The sequence below is a fragment of the Entelurus aequoreus genome, linkage group LG01 (genome assembly GCF_033978785.1).
Source record: "Entelurus aequoreus isolate RoL-2023_Sb linkage group LG01, RoL_Eaeq_v1.1, whole genome shotgun sequence".
NCBI classification, from domain to species: domain Eukaryota; kingdom Metazoa; phylum Chordata; class Actinopteri; order Syngnathiformes; family Syngnathidae; genus Entelurus; species Entelurus aequoreus.
The window spans coordinates 13,997,472-14,004,724 of record NC_084731.1 but is presented as its reverse complement, the minus strand read 5'-3'; the positions used below and the strand labels follow the sequence as shown (position 1 = coordinate 14,004,724).

Here is a 7,253-nt window from a genome sequence, read left to right as displayed (position 1 = left end):
TGTTTGGAGTTTAGATTTGAGGGTTTTGGAGGTGCTAGGGTACCAGGAGGTGCATGCGTAATCGAAAAAGGGTTGAACGAGAGTTCCCGCCAGAATCCTCAAGGTGCTTTTGTTGACCAGAGAGGAGATTCTGTAGAGAAATCTCGCTCGTTGGTTAACCTTTCTGATTACCTTGGTTGCCATTTTATCACAGGAAAGGTTAGCCTCTAGAATGGAACCTAGGTAGGTGACCTCATCTTTCCTGGTGATAACAATGTCACCCACTTTTATGGTGAAGTCATTGACTTTCTTAAGGTTGATGTGGGACCCAAACAGGATGGATTCTGTTTTACCCAAGTGTATGGATAGCTTGTTGTCAGCGAGCCAGGTGCAAGTTCTACAGAGCTCAGCACTGAGGATTTTCTCCACCTGTGACTTGTCCTTGCCGGATACCAGCAGGGCAGAGTCATCCGCAAACAAAAACAATTCACAGTCGCATGCAGATGACATGTCGTTTATGTATATTAGGAACAGTAAAGGTCCCAATATACTGCCTTGGGGGACTCCACAACTCACCTCTACCACCTGCTCCCTCCCCTCCAAGTAAGATTGCATCCAGCTCCATGAGGTTTTGTTAAATCCGATTGCTCTGAGCTTATCCAACAGTATAGCGTGGTTAACGGTGTCAAAGGCCTTCTGAAGGTCCAACATGACCATGCCGCAGTATTTGCTCGCGTCCACCTCATGTTTGATGTGGTCGGTCAGATAGAGAAGGCATGTGTCAGTGGAGTGGTTAGTTCTGAAGCCGGATTGGAATTTGTACATGAGTTTATTAGTGTCAAGGTAACTATCGACCTGTTCATAAACTGTGTAAAGTGTATGTAAACTTTTGACCACCACTGCATACAGTATGTACGGTATAGCTGAGGTCAACCTTTGTTATTCCCGCAAGATGTCTGTTCTGTGTCAGCGTCGGTGCAGATGTATTGCTTTTGGGCAAACATGTCATTAGTGGCGTTTTGTTTGTCACCGCCATGACTCGGCCTGGCTCCAGTAAAAACATGACCTGTGTCAGTTTGTGAAGCATCACAAAAAGGTGAGGCGGGTCAAGTTATGCATTTGACATTTCTGTTGCAACTTGACTTACGAATGCAAGATGAGGCAACCTTTCGGTGCTCCGGGTGATCGATAACAAGCAGCTGCAATTAAGTAGCATTACTGTCAACATTGATCATTGTGCTAGTGTATGGCAATGGATGCTGCATAGGTAGACCAGTGTTTTTCAACCTTTTTTGAGCCAAGGCACTTTTTTTTCCATTGAAAAAATGCGGAGGCACACCACCAGCAGACATCATTAAAAAATGAAACTCAGCAGCTGATATTGACAATAAAAAGTCGTTCTCGTAAGTGTTGGATATGACTTCAAACCATAACCAAGCATGCATCACTATAGCTCTTGTCTCAAAGTAGGTGTACTGTCACCACCTGCCACATCACACCCTGACTTATTTGGACTTTTTTGCTGTTTTCCTGTGTGTAGTGTTTTAGTTCTTGTCTTGCGCTCCTATTTTGGTGGCTTTTCCTGTTTTGTTGGTATTTTCCTGTAGCAGTTTCATGTCTTCTTTTGAGCGATATTTCCCACATCTACTTTGTTTTAGCAATCAAGAATATTTCAGTTGTTTTTATCCTTCTTTGTGGGGACATTGTTGATTGTCATGTCATGTTCGGATGTACTTTGTGGACGCCGTCTGCTCCACGCGCTGTAAGTCTTTGCTGTCGTCCAGCATTCTGTTTTTGTTTACTTTGCAGCCAGTTCAGTTTTAGTTTGGTTTTGCATAGCCTTCCCTAAACTTCAATGCCTTTTCTTAGGGGCACTTGCATTTTGCTTATTTTTGGTTTAAGCATTAGATACCTTTTTACCTGTATGCTGTCGGCTGCATATTGTGATCCCGACAAACCATGTTCCCGACATCTACAAAGCAATTAACCAAGCATGCATCACTATAGCTCTTGTCTCAAAGTAGGTGTACTGTCACCACCTGTCACATCACACCCTGACTTATTTTGAGTTTTTTGCTGTTTTCCTGTGTGTAGTGTTTTAGTTCTTGTCTTGCGCTCCTATTTTGGTGGCTTTTCCTGTTTTGTTGGTATTTTCCTGTAGCAGTTTCATGTCTTCCTTTGAGCGATATTTCCCACATCTACTTTGTTTTAGCAATCAAGAATATTTCCGTTGTTTTTATCCTTCTTTGTGGGGACATTGTTGATTGTCATGTCATGTTCGGATGTACTTTGTGGACGCCGTCTGCTCCACGCGCTGTAAGTCTTTGCTGTCGTCCAGCATTCTGTTTTTGTTTACTTTGCAGCCAGTTCAGTTTTAGTTTGGTTTTGCATAGCCTTCCCTAAACTGCAATGCCTTTTCTTAGGGGCACTTGCATTTTGTTTATTTTTGGTTTAAGCATTACATACCTTTTTACCTGTACGCTGTCGGCTGCATATTGTGATCCCGACAAACCATGTTCCCGACATCTACAAAGCAATTAACCAAGCATGCATCACTATAGCTCTTGTCTCAAAGTAGGTGTACTGTCACCACCTGTCACATCACCCCCTGACTTATTTGGACTTTTTTGCTGTTTTCCTGTGTGTAGTGTTTTAGTTCTTGTCTTGCGCTCCTATTTTGGTGGCTTTTCCTGTTTTGTTGGTATTTTCCTGTAGAAGTTTCATGTCTTCCTTTGAGCGCTATTCCCCGCACCTGCTTTGTTTTAGCAATCAAGAATATTTAAGTTGTCGTTATCCTTCTTTGTGGGGACATTGTTGATAGTCATGTCATGTTCGGATGTACTTTGTGGACGCCGTCTGCTCCACGCGCTGTAAGTCTTTGCTGTCGTCCAGCATTCTGTTTTTGTTTACTTTGCAGCCAGTTCAGTTTTAGTTTGGTTTTGCATAGCCTTCCCTAAACTTCAATGCCTTTTCTTAGGGGCACTTGCATTTTGTTTATTTTGGGTTTAAGCATTACATACCTTTTTACCTGTACGCTGTCGGCTGCATATTGTGATCCCGACAAACCATGTTCCCGACATCTACAAAGCAATTAACCAAGCATGCATCACTATAGCTCTTGTCTCAAAGTAGGTGTACTGTCACCACCTGTCACATCACACCCTGACTTATTTGGACTTTTTTGCTGTTTTCCTGTGTGTAGTGTTTTAGTTCTTGTCTTGCGCTCCTATTTTGGTGGCTTTTCCTGTTTTGTTGGTATTTTCCTGTAGCAGTTTCATGTCTTCCTTTGAGCGATATTTCCCACATCTACTTTGTTTTAGCAATCAAGAATATTTCAGTTGTTTTTATCCTTCTTTGTGGGGACATTGTTGATTGTCATGTCATGTTCGGATGTACTTTGTGGACGCTGTCTGCTCCACGCGCTGTAAGTCTTTGCTGTCGTCCAGCATTCTGTTTTTGTTTACTTTGCAGCCAGTTCAGTTTTAGTTTGGTTTTGCATAGCCTTCCCTAAACTTCAATGCCTTTTCTTAGGGGCACTTGCATTTTGTTTATTTTGGGTTTAAGCATTAGATACCTTTTTACCTGTACGCTGTCGGCTGCATATTGTGATCCCGACAAACCATGTTCCCGACATCTACAAAGCAATTAACCAAGCATGCATCACTATAGCTCTTGTCTCAAAGTAGGTGTACTGTCACCACCTGCCACATCACACCCTGACTTATTTTGAGTTTTTTGCTGTTTTCCTGTGTGTAGTGTTTTAGTTCTTGTCTTGCGCTCCTATTTTGGTGGCTTTTCCTGTTTTGTTGGTATTTTCCTGTAGCAGTTTCATGTCTTCCTATGAGCGATATTTCCCGCATATACTTTGTTTTAGCAATCAAGGCTATTTAAGTTGTTTTTATCCTTCTTTGTGGGGACATTGTTGATTGGCATAGAATAATGTAGAATGTAATGAGTCGTGAGAAATACAGTACATATAGGAATATTTATGTTAAAAAATATAACTTGTTTAAAAATATACTTCACTGGAAGCGTGACAGAAAAAATATAACAGGAATTTTTATTTTTACCTACTCCCAGACTAACATTTGTGGGGACATTTTGGAATAGTTGTGGCTCCTATAGCCTCACGCAGCCTACAATCTCCATATGTTACAAACATAACATTAAAATGTTCCCAAGCATTGAACGCGACAACATTTTTGTAGTTCGGAATGTTAAAGTTAGGGATTGATGACGAGATGATGATGATGATGATGATGAAGGAGCTCCTAAGTATGCTTTTATAACCTGGCCGCCAGGGGGCGTGGTCAGGATGCTGAGGCCGCCGCTGATTGGCTGCCGTGTGCGCGGGGGAGTGGGACAGCAGCTAGCCTGCCAGCTGCGAGGGTCAGCTCAAAAGTAGAAAAAGGGACAAAGAAGTCATGCCAAACACCTCAAAGTCTCGCTCAGGTTGAACATTTTCAAACTTGGGAGAGGAGTCAGCTTCGTCTGAGAAGGTAAGTCTTATCTTTCTTGGGATATTTGAAGTTTAATGCTGTGTGATAACAAGTCTGACGTGCAGCCCGGAAGGTCTCTTTTTCCTCAATTTAATCACTCATTTTTACTTCTGTAAATACAATTAACATAACTCAAATGAACATTTATGGACTTATATAAGTGAACAAACTTATTATTAACGTATTATTATTTTATAATTACCTTGTTGAGCTGCAATTTTAATTAGCCGCCAAAATCCCTTTGAAGTTTGATACTAGTGTTAGTTTACTTGTGTGCCATTGTTTGTTTAGCACTATTTAAATAAAAATATATAAATAGCAGTCACAACATATGAGTTCCAGTACAATGCAAGTGTGTCAAACATTTATGAATACAGTAATGTTATTATTATTTTTACCAGAGATGATATTACAACATGTGTATCAGTTTCATACCATACCAACTTTATTTATAAAGCCCTTTAAAAACAACCACAGTTGTGCTAACAAGTGTTTCAAATGTTAGAAATTATGCTATGAATGCATCCATCCATCCATTTTCTACCGCTTGTCCCTTTCAATAATGTTATTATTCGCAATACTGTATGTGTATCAGTTTAATGCTAACAAGTGTTTCAAATGTTAGAAATCATGTTTCTTTGAGACACTTGTGATTTAGGGCTATATGAATAAAGATTGATTGATTGATTGATTGATTGATTGATATTAGGGATGATCGATACGGCATAAAATCTATATCGTGATATACATTGCAGCCTTCTAAGATACTGATGTGTATCACAAAATATTATTTGGTGCATAAAAGATAATAGAACCAAAATATCAAAATAAATGACAAAGATGACATATGCAGTAACTTATTACATCATTTACTGTTGTATTATTTGTTCAGAACTATTATACATCTACTTGTTCATTTACTGAACAAGTAGTCTACTGTAGTACTAAAAAGATAATAAGCAGTTATTATTCTGTAGTTTGAATACTTGACATCAGTTTTGGGCTATATTTGTTTAGCACTATTTAGAAAAAAATGCAAATAAATACCAGTCACAACATATGAGTTCCAGTACAATGCAAGTGTGTCAAACATTTATGAATACAGTAATGTTTTTTGTTTTTTTTGCCAGAGATGATATCAGCAACATGTGTATCAGTTTCATGCTAACAAATGTTTCAAATGTTAGAAATCATGTTTCATGTTCTATTAGGGATGAGCGAGACGGCCTATTAATCTAGATGGCGATATACATTGCTGCCTTCTAAGATACCGATGTGTATCACAAAATATTACTTGGTGCATAAAAGATTATAGAACCATTTCAAAAATAAAGACAAAGATGACATATGCGGTAACATTACATAATTTACTGTTGTATTATTTGTTCAGAACTATTATACATCTACTTGTTCATTTACTGAACAAGTAGTCTACTGTACTAAAAAGATAATAAGCAGTTATTATTCTGTAGTTTGAATACTTGACATCAGTTTTGGGCTATATTTGTTTAGCACTATTTAAAAAAAAAAAAAAAAAAAATACCAGTCACAACATATGAGTTCCAGTGCAATGCAAGTGTATCAAACATTTATGAATACAGTAATATTATTATTTTTTTGCCTGCGATGATATTAGCAACATGTGTATCAGTTTCATGCTAACAAATGTTTCAAATGTTAGAAATCATGTTTCATGTTCTATTAGGGATGAGCGATACAGCCTAAAATCTGTATCGCAATATAAGATGCAATACGTCCGACACTGATTGTTATTTATTACTCCGGTACTCTTGTCTTGTTCTGTATATTGTACAGTATTTTGTATTTCTACAGTGTTTTGTATATTGTACAGGATTGCTTATTATTTTTATTGGATAGTAGTCTGTTTATTTCAATTGTTAGTTTTTTTCTTTATTACCTCTTGTGTAATTTATTTTTACCCCATATTTGTTCCCACTACCGCACCTTAAATTGGAGTCCTTAATCTCGTTATATTCAAATATAATGACAATAAAGTCCATTCTATTCTATTCTAAGATACCGATGTGTATCACAAAATATTATTTGGTGCATAAAAGATAATAGAACCATTTAAAAAATAAAGACAAAGATGACATATGCGGTAACATTACATAATTTACTGTTGTATTATTTGTTCAGAACTATTATGCATCTACTTGTTCGTTTACTGTTAGCAGTTGATTACATGGTTCTAGCTACACTTTTGTAAAAAGATAATAAGCAGTTATTCTTCTGTTGTTTGGATACTTGACATCAGTTTTGGGCGATTCTACAAATGTAGGTAATGATCCAATACCAGGTTGTTACCAGGGTAGTATTGGCCATATTTAGATGGAGACAGGTGTGGACAATATTGGAGACACTTGTCCCCACGCTAAAAGTATACAGCGAAGGAGAAAACTATTTGATGTTGCAGGTGATGTGTCGTGAACGTTGTCTCAACTTGTTTATAAAGTCTTTAGTTTGTTGACTGGGATGTTCACTCCTCCTTTATTTAACTGCAAACTGTATCAGTGTTCAAATAACATCAGCACTAGCTAAAATGTTTTGTCATCTCATCCAATTGTCACTCCTCTTTATTTTTGTTGGCCAAACTGTTGTAATGAATCAAGAGAAGAACAAAGCTTGTTTATTAGACTTCATCTTCAGTAGCCAAACTGCTTTGTGTTTTATTTTAATATCAAAAAGTAAACACACATTTATTTATTTTTTACATTACTTGTGTTTTTTTCATGTCACAAAGGTATTAATTCA

General features: G+C 37.8%; 1 protein-coding gene across 1 annotated transcript in view; it reads left to right on the top strand.

The window, feature by feature from the left end:
* Positions 1-4,337: 4,337 nt before the first annotated feature.
* The window catches only part of loxl2a (lysyl oxidase-like 2a), a 75,591-nt gene continuing 72,675 nt past the window's right edge, over positions 4,338-7,253 (top strand). The window contains exon 1 of the mRNA XM_062044245.1: positions 4,338-4,478. The gene's annotated coding sequence lies outside the window, so the exon portion shown is untranslated. The remainder of the gene's footprint in view (positions 4,479-7,253) is intronic.